At 41.7% G+C, this 11542-nt stretch overlaps 1 pseudogene; it reads left to right on the top strand.

Annotated features, from left to right (window-relative positions):
- Positions 1-11209: 11209 nt before the first annotated feature.
- On the top strand, positions 11210-11309 carry LOC121171887 (annotated as a pseudogene).
- The last annotated feature ends 233 nt before the right edge of the window (positions 11310-11542 follow it).

The following is an 11542-nucleotide window of genomic DNA, read 5'->3' as shown; positions in this document are numbered from 1 at the left end:
GTGCAGGGTCCCAAAGCTTTGGGCCATCCTCGACTGCTTTCCCGGGCCACAGGCAGGGAGCTGGAAGGGAAGCAGGGCTGCCGGGATTAGAACCGGCACCCATATGGGATCCCGGGCATGAAAGGCGAGGACCTTAACCACTTGCGCCACCGTGCCGGGCCCCGAGAATTTTGTATATTTTTAAGGCTTACACATTTATTTCGGTTCTGCCACAGTAAGACTAGCCAGAATGATCCCTTTCTTGGGGATAGCCAAGGGACCATCGGTAAGCTATGCTTTTTTTTTTAAATCAAGTACCTGTGTACTATAGGAAGATGACAAGTTAACAAATTCAGACACTGGAACTGGTTACCTATAGGGAAGAGATTTAAAAGCACATGTCTACAAGCCAGCAACAAACCAGTCACTGCCTAATTTCCTATGGCTTATCAGCTAAGAATGAGTTTCACACATTTTAATCATTGAAAAAGCACTGATTTCTGTACACTGAAAAATATGTCATGTGCAGTGCTCAACCAGCCTAGTTCTTAAGTTCATATTGGATTTGTGTGGGTTCCATTTTCAGGCCCAGCCCCTGGACTCCTGCTTCGTGTCAATGCAGATCCCAGGAGGCAGAGGCAGCAGTGATGGCACAATTAAAGGCTTCCTGCCCGCCACCTAGGAGACCTGCACTGAGTCCCGGGCTCCAGTCTGGACTTGTACTCACACCCAACTGTCGTGAACAATTGGGGGTAAACAAGACTGTGAGTGCTGTCTTGGTCTCCGTCTCTGTCTCTCACTGCCTCTGTCTCTACCTCTCTTAAATAACTTTTAAAGCACACTTCATGACACTTTAAAATTATATGAAATTCACATTTCAGTGTTCATAAGTAAAGTTTTATTGGCACAAAGCCACAATCATTCATTCATATAGTATCTATGGAAGTTCTAGCACTACGAGAGCTGGGCTGATTATTGACAGACACTGCATGTAAGCAGTTACTTAAGTAACATTCACTACCTAATCCTTTACATAAAATAATTACCAGCCTCATTCAGAAGTTTGAAGACCTAATTGTTCTTACAACCATTGAAGCTTTGCAGGTCCACCTGTATGGATAATCTTTTTGCTGGGCTTTACAGTCTTCTTGAGTGATACTGAGATAGCACAGATCACATCTCAAGGATGGGGGAACTTTTAAAGGTATTTATTGTAAACACTAGGTATTCACTTGCTTGATGATTGTCACATATATTATTTTTTCCCTAGAGGTGAAGAAAGGTAGAATTTTACTTCCCTAGGACATTTTCCATAAGAAAGCTTCCTCTCTACTCCTCAAAAGGAAATATTAATGCAGTAACATTGAACACTGGCATCTCCCCCAACGGAAAGTGATGAAAGAAAAAGTTTTCTGGTTCAGGCATCTTTCTCTCCAGTTTCTTCTCCCCTCCCACCATCATCCTTAATTGCACATGGCAACCTCTTGTAATCTAAGACTTCTCTGGCCCCATTTTCAAGATTTTCTATTCCTAGTAATGTACTGTTTCATAGACTTTTCTGAGGTGGACAACAAAGAGGGTAGGGAAAATAAGAAGGTAGCCAGTTTGTATCTCCAGCCCAAATCTGGGAACCAAGAAGCTGATGCTGTTGACATGTATCTCTCCCTGTTAGTTCTACATTGATGCAGAGAGGGATTTGAGTCATTGGATTCCCCTGTAGCCTAAACACATCTAATAACAACACAGTCTTAACAGTGACTATCTCCTGCTGCTGTGGCCTAGATCTACTCTGTTCCTCAAGCTTCATGTGCCAGAAGCTTGGCTCCAAATGCGGCCATGCTGAGATAGCAGAACCTTTCATGGGAATGTAATGCAGTCATGGGTGGTCCATCTTCTTTGTTGGATTACTGTTGGGCTCACACACTGAGCTGGGTCTTCCACAATTGGATTCATTCTCATGAGCTTGGATTATTATAAAACAACAAGCCTAGGATGGCTATTTAGCATAGCTATTAAGAACCCACATCTTATATCAGATTTCCTGGATTCAATTCCCTGCTGTGGCTCCTGCCAATGCATACCATGGAAGAGGAAAGGCAATGGCTCACTTAATTGGATCAGCCACACATGTGGCAGACCTGGACCACATTTGTAGTCCAGCTTCCACTCGAGCCCAGCACTGGCTATCACAAACACTGGAAAAATGAACCAATGCATGGAATCTCATTCGCTCACTCTCACTGTAATATATATGGTATATAATATATTCATACATTCATATATATTAAAGATGTATTTATTTATTTGAAGAGCAGTTACAGAAAGAGGAAGAGCGAATAGGCGAGAGGGAGAGTAAAGGGGGGAAGAGTAGAGAAAGAAAGAGAAAATATGAAAATAAGAGAATATTCTACTTCCTGATTCACTCCCCAAACAGCCCTAACAGCTGGGATTGGTCCAAGCCAAAACCAGGAGCCAGAAGATACTTCCAGATCTCCCATGTGGAATGGCAGGGGCCCAAACACTTGGGCCATCCTATGTGGTTTTTCCAGGTACATTAGCAAGGAGCTGGATCAGAAACAGCATTGTCAGCACTGCAGGCAATGGTTTAGTCCACTATACCAAGCACTGTCCTCCCTGCCACATACAAAAAAGTTTTTCAAGATTTATTTATTTTTATTGGAAAGTCAGATATACAGAAAGGAGGAAAGACAGGGAGGAAGAGCTTCTGTCTGATAATTCATTCCCTAAGTGGCTGCAATGGTTGGAGCTGAGCAGATTTGAAGCCAGGAGCCAGGAACCTCCTCCAGGTCTCCTATGCGGGTGCAGGGTCCCAAGGTCTTGGGCAGTCCTCGACTGCTTTCCCAGGCTACAAGCAGGGAGCTGGATGGGAAGTGGGGCTGCCGGAATTAGAACCGGTGCCCATGTGGGACTTTAGCCACTAGGCTATCACACTAGTCCTGCCACACACACACACAAAAATTAAGATTGATTTTATTTTTATTGGAAAGTCAGATATATAGAGAGAAGGAGAGACAGAAAGGAAGATCTTCTGTCCATTGATTTACTTCCCAAGCAGAGCTGTGCCGATCCAAAGCCAGGAGCCAGGAGCTTTTTCTGGGTCTTTCACACAGGTGCAGGGTCCCAAGGCCTTGGGCTACCTCTACTGCTTTCCCAGACCACAAGCAGAGAGTTGGATGGGAAACGGGGCCGCCCAGGATTAGACCCAGTGCCCATATGGGATCCTGGTGTGTGCAAGGCAAGGACTTTAGCCGCTAGGCTATCGTGCTAGGCCAGCCACATAAAAATTTTTAAAGAGTAAGCCTGGATCCTCCATACTCACTTCATTTCCACCTCACTATGTGAAGTCTCTCTCCCATATATGTTCCCACCATGATGCCATCTGCTTGACTGTAATGCAGCCAGAAGCCCTCAGACAAGAAGCTGAAAGATGGGGCTATGTGATCTTGGGACTTTGAGAAACTATAAGGTCAATAAACGTCTTTCTATATAAAGTCCTCAGCTTGGGGTGTTACTGTTAGAGACACATGATACAGGCTAAGAGATCCACAAAAGCAGCTTGGCATTTTGGCAGAAATGATGTGGTGCCTTCTGTGTGTGTGTGCTCCTGTGTCATCTTTTCTCCTACCAACCCCATACTCATCAGCCAAAGGCTGACAATGGCCGTTCTCAACAGTTGTTCCCAGCCGTCCCGTTGCCCTGTTACATAATATGTCCAACAGTTCATCTAGGTCCACGGAATTAAGCCTTTGCAAGCCCTGGGAATAGCAGAGCAGAAATGTTAAAAGCTTTCTGAGCATTGGTGAAACTCAATAGTTATGTCGCAGAAACTGACGCCAACAATTCTCAGTCCTTATTAGCATTAGCAAGCTGTCTAATCCTGGGAAAGCAGCTTCCTGCTGAGTTTCCCTGAACAAGATTCTAGATAATCATTATTCCAAACATATATATTCGTAGTGCTTTGAAAATTGCACATAATATCAAAATGTACAATGAGAGTTTTATTTTTAGAGCTTCCTTCTATTGTTAAAAGGATAAAAAGAATTCTTACTTTGGCCATTTCTGACTTCAATCAACAAAGAGTTGAGTGAGGATTATGACTGATTAAATTGGTAGAATTTTGAAAAGCAAATCTTCCAAAGCTTTTGTGTTTCCGAAAATCACAATGTTCACTGAATGAGTCAGGGTAGGCTCGCCAGTGTAACAAGCAACCAGAAAAGACTCCGTGGGTTCACATAATCGAGAGTTCTGTCTTGCTTACTCAGTCTCAGCAGGAGCTGCGGTGGTGGCGGCTACTTCATGCCTGTGTATGCTCATTCAGGTATGCTCTCTGCTGGATCCCCAGCCTCTCAGAACCTAAGTCCTCCACCATGTTCTCTGCAGCTGACAGAAAAAGAAAGCAAGAGGGAACTCAGTGGATACGGAAAGCGAATGTGGGAGATTGCTCATGCAAGGGGCGGGGGCGTGGGTCAAGGGCAGAGGTTGCATAAACCACTCTTCCCTGATTTCCATCAGTTAGAAATGTGTCAAATGGCTACACCAAACTGCAAAGGACTCTGGGAAATAAAGTGAAGCTGCATACCCAAGATAAGGAAGACTGGGGTCTAGTCAGAAGCTGGAGACTAGCTAGAAGATGCTGCCATAATTACCATAAGATTTTACACCAATGACAGGCACTGCTGGTACACAGTCACAATTTTCTTCACCAAGCAATGCATCCATCAATGTTATCTGCTAATGGCCTGCAATTTCTCCCTTCCTTGTAGACTTTCCCTCAACCAAACTGTAGCTACTTCACATTTACAGCCACCCTTCATCCACACAGAATAGCCCATTTGCAATAGTTGACCACCATGAAAACAGACAAGCCCAGGCCTCAAAGTGGGCCAACTGTGCTTCATAGTGGCCCATGGGACCAGGCTGAGGCAAGCTTGAAGGTGAGCTCAAGGCTGACACCTTTCATCACTTCTCCTGAAACCTCCCCCGGGGAAGAACTTACACAAAACCCCCATTGCAGTTTTTGCACCCTGGGAACTTGGCCTGAGCCAGAACAACATATCAGAAAGTAACACAACTCTTATAAAAAAGAAAAACAAAGCATGTGGAATGCATGCTAATCGGTGGCTATGTCAGTGCTCTCAGTGGAGTCTAGATTGTCTCATACTCAGTAAACAAAGACAGCTACCCTAACTTTGCAGACAGAATCCTTTTACAGCAACATAGATTGCACTCTCATTTTCCATTTTTCTTTCCTACCCGCCTCTACTTTGTGGTGCCTGAGTCATGTAGGATTTGATTTTCAGCCTTACAAGAGCAGAAGTGAACTTCACACTTCTTTAGAAGTGTTACCACCACAGAAGAGTGCAGATACATAACTCCCAATTGCCGTTAGCTGTCTTACTTCAACAGTCACACCTGCTCTATGAACTCTGGTGCTTGGCACACTGCATTTCTCCTTCCACTGTGTAAGTTCTCTCTGGAGAGAAGTTTTTTTTTTATTTGGGTTTTAAGATTTATTATTTTTTTTATTAGAAAGTCATATATACAGAGAAGAGGAGAGACAGAGAGGAGAATTTATCGTCTTTTGATGTACTCCCCAAGTGACCGCAACAACTGGAGCTGAGCTGATCCAAAACCAAGAGCCCAGACCCTCCTCTGGGTCTCCCAAGTAGGTACAGGGTCCCAAGGCTTTGGGCCAAACTTGACTGCTTCCCCAGGCCACAAGCAGGGAGCTGGACAGGAAGAGGGGCCATGGTCACCAAGATTGGAACCGGCACCCATATGGGATGCTGGTGTATGCAAGGAAGGACTTTAGCTGCTAGGCCACTGTGCTGAGTTCTGGAGATAAATTTTGAATAAAATTGCTTCTTAAATATATAGCCATAGAGCAAACAGTAACTAAACCAGAGGAGCAATGAGACCCAAATATCCTGTTTCACAGTCAAGGGTATTTCCAAATAGTGTTTTGGGGACAAGTTACACATCCTAATCTTCTGATGCTGAATAAATGATTGTTTATTTAAATCAAGGGAGGAAATAAAATTCCTAGAAAGTTCTAAAATACAGTATCAGAGTATCCTTCCAAGATTCATTTTTGTAAGAAGCTAATGTCTTCCTTTGCCACTAAATCCCGCACCTACTGAAAACTACTTTCACACCATGCTTTTATTATCAAGTTCATGTCTCATTTTACACAATTACTCATTTCTTTAGTTCCCTAAGAGTTTCAACCAGTCAATAAAAATGTAACTTTAACTTATCTGGTCTCTGATAATCTCCAAGCAAGTTCCATGATCTCACTAATAAAAGTTACTTCCAAAATAACAATGTAGATTTGATTGTGTCTTGGAAATGTATGCAGTGAAATTTGAAGTACTTAAGACATGAAATTATATAAGTCATCTATTGCTTCCTGACAGTAGCTAGAACAACAGCATTCGTTACATCACAATTTTGGAGGGTGACTTCACTGGGTACTTCTGACTCAGAGTCTCTCAGAAATGTGCCGACTGCTGGACAGCCCTCGAGTTAGCTAAAGGCCTGTGACTGCACAAGGCATTTCCCAGGCGGCTCACTCATATCACTCTGGGCCGGAGACCTCAGTTGCCCCTAACGTGGGCTTGTGTATAAATCCATCTGAGTGTACGTGCAACAAGGCGAACAGCTTCTGAATGGGGCGCAAGTGACCTGAAGGACTGCTCTGACCTACTCTCAGTCAGAAGTGAGAAACTGTCACTTCTGTCACATTCTACCTACTAGAAGCAAGTCACTAAGGCCAGCTTACACTCATGTGCCAGGCATCGGGCTTCACCTCTTGAAAGGCATGTCAAAGACCTTCTGGAGCGCAGCCTACACTACCTCCCGACTCCTCACACAACAGGTCCCTAACCTGTCCCTTGTCCTTTGGAGCCCCCAACAAATCTGCAAGGGCATTTTAACTGAGTTCAAACCCATGTCAATATACCCACAAATGTACAATGAGAATAGATAGGATTTTTCATTTTGTGTGTTATTTTAGTTTATTAATTGCTGTATTAATTTCAGACTCCAAGAAAATTGCAAATTTGAGATTAAAAGCTTCTGTATGCATTTAAGACATAATTCCCAAATGTTGCCACATTCATGTGATCACTCTCAGATTCTCTCTCTCTCTCTTTGTACATATATTTTTCAGAGTCTTTTCAGAATAGCATACAGGCATAACACCCTTTAAACCTAAATACCACAGTACACATTTTCTAAACACAAGAATGTCCTCTTGTATAACTACCATATGATTGGCAAAACTAGGAAAGCAACTATCATCTAACCAATAAATACTCAGTTTTCACCAACTGTCCTAGTAATGTTCTTTGCAATAAAAGAAACTTTTTTTCCCTCAAATAAATAACACTTGTCATGTCTGTTTCATCTCCCATAATGTAGACCAATTCCTCAGTCTTACTTTGTCTTTCATGAGCTTGACATTCTTCAAGACAATAAATCATTTATGTAGTACTTATTAGCATTGGAAAACAGATCATATGCCTTTTTGTTCCTAATATAAGCTTTGTACATATTTTTCAGAACCACATAAAAACAAATAATTCTCAATATCTATAAGGTATACCAAGAACCAATTGATAATTTGGTGAATTGGTAAATAAACGGAAACAGCCAAACATGGATCTTGGTTGCCTAGCTATCTGTACTATTGGGGAGCCAAATATGGAGGAGGTAGATAAATGATGTTTCTCTTTACAGGGATGATCCAGCAAAAAAATACAGAAGGAATGACATAATTAAAATATCACTATTTCACAACCTCTGATGAGTAAATAGGTCCAAACATTGATCATCAGTGGCTGCTAAGATACCACGTGCTTTTGCCCAGATACACTCTACACTACCTGTAGAGTACATCTGTTGGAAAAAGCCATCCCGAATGACTGCCACTACAGCACAGGGGGTTAAGCCACCTCTTGCAATGCTAACATCCCAATTTGTGATAACTCTGCTTTTGATTCAGCTCTGTCTTGATGCATCTGGGAAGGCAGAAGATCATGGGTCAAGTATCTGGGCCTCTGCCACCCTCATGAATGACCAGGATGAAATTTCTGGCTCCTGGCTTTGGCCTAGTCCAGACCTGGCTGTTACAGTCATTTAGGGAGTAAATTAGTGCATAGAAGATGTTGTTCTTGCCCACATTCCCTCCATTACTCCCTTGTTCCTTCTGTGTTGCTCTGCCTTTTAAATACATGATTCTTTAAAAAAAAAAAAATGCCAACCTGAGGGCCTGGCGTGGTAGGCCTAGTGGCTAAAGTTATTGCCTAGCATTTGCCAGGATCCCATATGGGAGCTATTCATGTCCTGGCTGTTGCACTTGACATCCAACCCCCCGCTTGTGGCCTGGGAAGGCAGTGAAGAATGGCCCAAGGTTTGGGACCCTGCACTGGCATGAGAGGCCCAGAGGAAGTTCCTTGCTTCTGGCTTCAGATCAGCTCAGCTCTGACCACTGTAGCCACTTGGAGAGTGAACCATTCAACAGAGGATCTTCCTCTCTGTCTCTCCTTCTCTGTAAAATCTGCCTTTCCAATAAAAATGAATAAATCTTTAAAAAATATAACAAAACAGCCAACGTGAATTGCATCACATCTAATAGAAATACAGTATAAGATACATATGTAATTTTAATTTTAAATACTGTACTAGTCACATTAGAAGAGACTAAAAAGAACTGTGTGAAGTTATATATTAATAATGACTATCCAACCCAATATATCCAAAATATTATGTCAATATAAACGCAATTTAAAAATTATTACATAGGACTGGTCACAGTAACCTAGTGGCCAAAGTCCTCGCCTTGAATGTGCCAGGATCCCATATAGGCGCCAGTTCTAATCCCAAGCGGCCCTGCTTCCTTTCCAGCTCCCTGCTTGTGGCCTAGGAAAGCAGTTGAGAACAGCACAAAGCCTTGAGACCCTGTGCCCATGTGGTAGACCTGGAAGAAGCTTCTGGCTCCTGGCTTTGGATTGGCTCAGCTCTGGCTGTTGCACCCACTTGGGGAGTGAATCATCTGATGGAAGATATTGCTCTCTATCTCTCCTCTCTGTTTATCTGACTTTCCAATAAAAATAAATAATCTTTGAAAATTATTATCCAGAGTTTGTTTTTTTAGCTAAGTCTTTGAAATCTGGTATGTATGTTGTGCTTACAACACATCTCAATTTACAGCAGTCACATGCCAGTGGCTGCCACATAGAGCAGTGTGGCTCTACGAGGAAACAGGAAACAAAGAAATAGACACCACCACTAAGAAGCAAGCAACTCTCAAACCAAGACAGCAGGGTCCTCTACAAGGCAATGTGATTTTTTCTTCAGTCAGTAAATTGAAGTGGAGAAAGCAGACGGAGGCAGAATCTATATGAGAAAAGAGACTTCAGGTACATATAACCCAGTCACAGTCTTGTAGCATACTTAGATTTTGATTGAAACAAACAAGTTTATGATAGAAATGGAAATTTGAACAATGGTTGGACACTTTGTGACCATAGGTAATTAACTCTTTTTTTTTCCAAGTGTGGCAATACTATTCTGGTTATGTTTAAAGAATATTTGGCCTAATCTTTTAAAAGTACATCCTGAGGTATTAATAGATGAAATTACTTAGTGTTTCAAATTTGTACCAGTAATGGCTCAACTAGTTAGGTTCCTACTACTTACATGAGATTTGGATTAACTTTAGAACTCATGCCCTGGCCCAGCCCTGACTCTGTTGGCATTTGCAGAATAAATCAATGGGTGGAAGGCCTCTTGTTAATTTGCTCATTCTTTAAAACAGTCCTCAACTGTTTTAAATAAGCATAAATTTAAAGCTAAAATTTTTTAACAAAATAACCATATTCAGTCACACCTTTCTTGTTGAAAATAGAGAAATATATAGCAAATATTCAGATTTCTTTGTTATTTTAGAATATGATTTCATGAGAAAGTTCAGCACATCTGGCTGGCAACGCTTGCTTCCTCTTCTGCACTGGAAAATGTAGAAGTGCATGTTCATTTTTGAAGAGGATGTTTATTTCCCGTTTGGTGTATTATCTATGCAGGACCTGCTCTGCCAACTAAAATGGGAGCCAGGAGCAAAAGCTCTGGCTACTAAACTTGAGTTCTTGTTCAACTTCAGAACTTTTTAGTTGAATATGCACTTGCAAACAGTTTCCACATTGCTACACGTACCAATTCAGCCACCATGAAAACAGTAACACTGCATTCTTTTTTAATTTACAAACTGCTCACTTCTGAAATTATTTCCACTTTGGAACCTGAGTCCTGCTCTTGTATTTATATGAAAAGGCCTCAGTGCATGATGAGGCTCTAATCAGGCCTGTGTGACAAAAAACTGGAAACATTTTTCAGTTCATGAGATGCATTCTCAGTTCTGACCTAAACCAGCTGTTTGATTTAAAGCAACAGAGATTTTTAAACATTGTTATTCCTGGAGCCAGATCCTATCTAGACATGCATTAATAGACTTCTGATCATTTATTAAAAATCTTTTACAAGCTTGTAGCTTCCCCAGAGATTTCTCTTAACAATTGGTTTAAAATATATGATTAGTCAAGTACATGAGAGTTCACCAAATACATACAGAATGACCAACTAGGAAGCTTATAATAATAATAAAACATGAATATGAAAATATGAAAATGTTGGCAAGGGTTCAGAGAAACTGGCATCCTCAGACACTGCTGGTGAAAATGTAAAACGATACAGACACTTTTGAAAAGTCTGGCAGTTCCTCAAAAAAATTAAATATGTAGTCATACAACATAGCAATTCCACTTTTAGGTATGTACCCAAGAACAATGCAAACCGTGTCTATGGGGCCAGCACTGTGGCTCAATAGGCTAATTCTGCACCTGCAAGTGCCAGCATCCCATAACGGTGCTGGTTCATGTCCTGGTAATAGTGTAGGATGGTCCAAGTTCTAGGGATGCTACACATACGTGGAAGACTTAGAGGCTCCTGACTCCCAGCTTTGGATTGGCTCAGCTCCAGCCATTGCAGCCAATTGGGGAGTGAACCAGCACATGGAAGATATTTTTCTCTGTCTCTCCTTCTCTCTATAAATCTACCTTTCCAATAAAAATAATAAATCTTAAAGAAAAAGAAAGAACACCACATCTACATAAAACTTGTCCACAAATGCTTCACAGCAGTATAATGGGACTTGCTTCAGCAGCACATCTACTAAAATTGGAAAAATAGAAAGATTAGCATGGCCCTTGTACAAGGATGACAGCAATATTATACATAGTAACCACAAAATGGAAACAACCCAAATATCCACCAATGATGAATGACTAAACAAAATGTGGTCTAGACATACAATGGAATATTATTATTACTCATCAAAGTACTGATAGGCGCTCCAGCATGGGTGACCATATACAACATTATGCACATGGCGGCCACATAGTGCATGAGTTTACATGAAATGTCTGCATCAGGCAAATGTAGAAACACACAATTTTAGCCTAGGAATGGGCAGGGGAAATTGGGG

Source organism: Ochotona curzoniae, unplaced genomic scaffold, assembly GCF_017591425.1.
Source record: "Ochotona curzoniae isolate NIBS_2020 unplaced genomic scaffold, NIBS_Ocur_1.0 contig_1274, whole genome shotgun sequence".
In the NCBI taxonomy this organism is placed as follows: Eukaryota; Metazoa; Chordata; class Mammalia; order Lagomorpha; family Ochotonidae; genus Ochotona; species Ochotona curzoniae.
The sequence above is the reverse complement of the archived record's forward strand: the minus strand, read 5'-3'. Positions and strand labels throughout refer to the sequence as shown.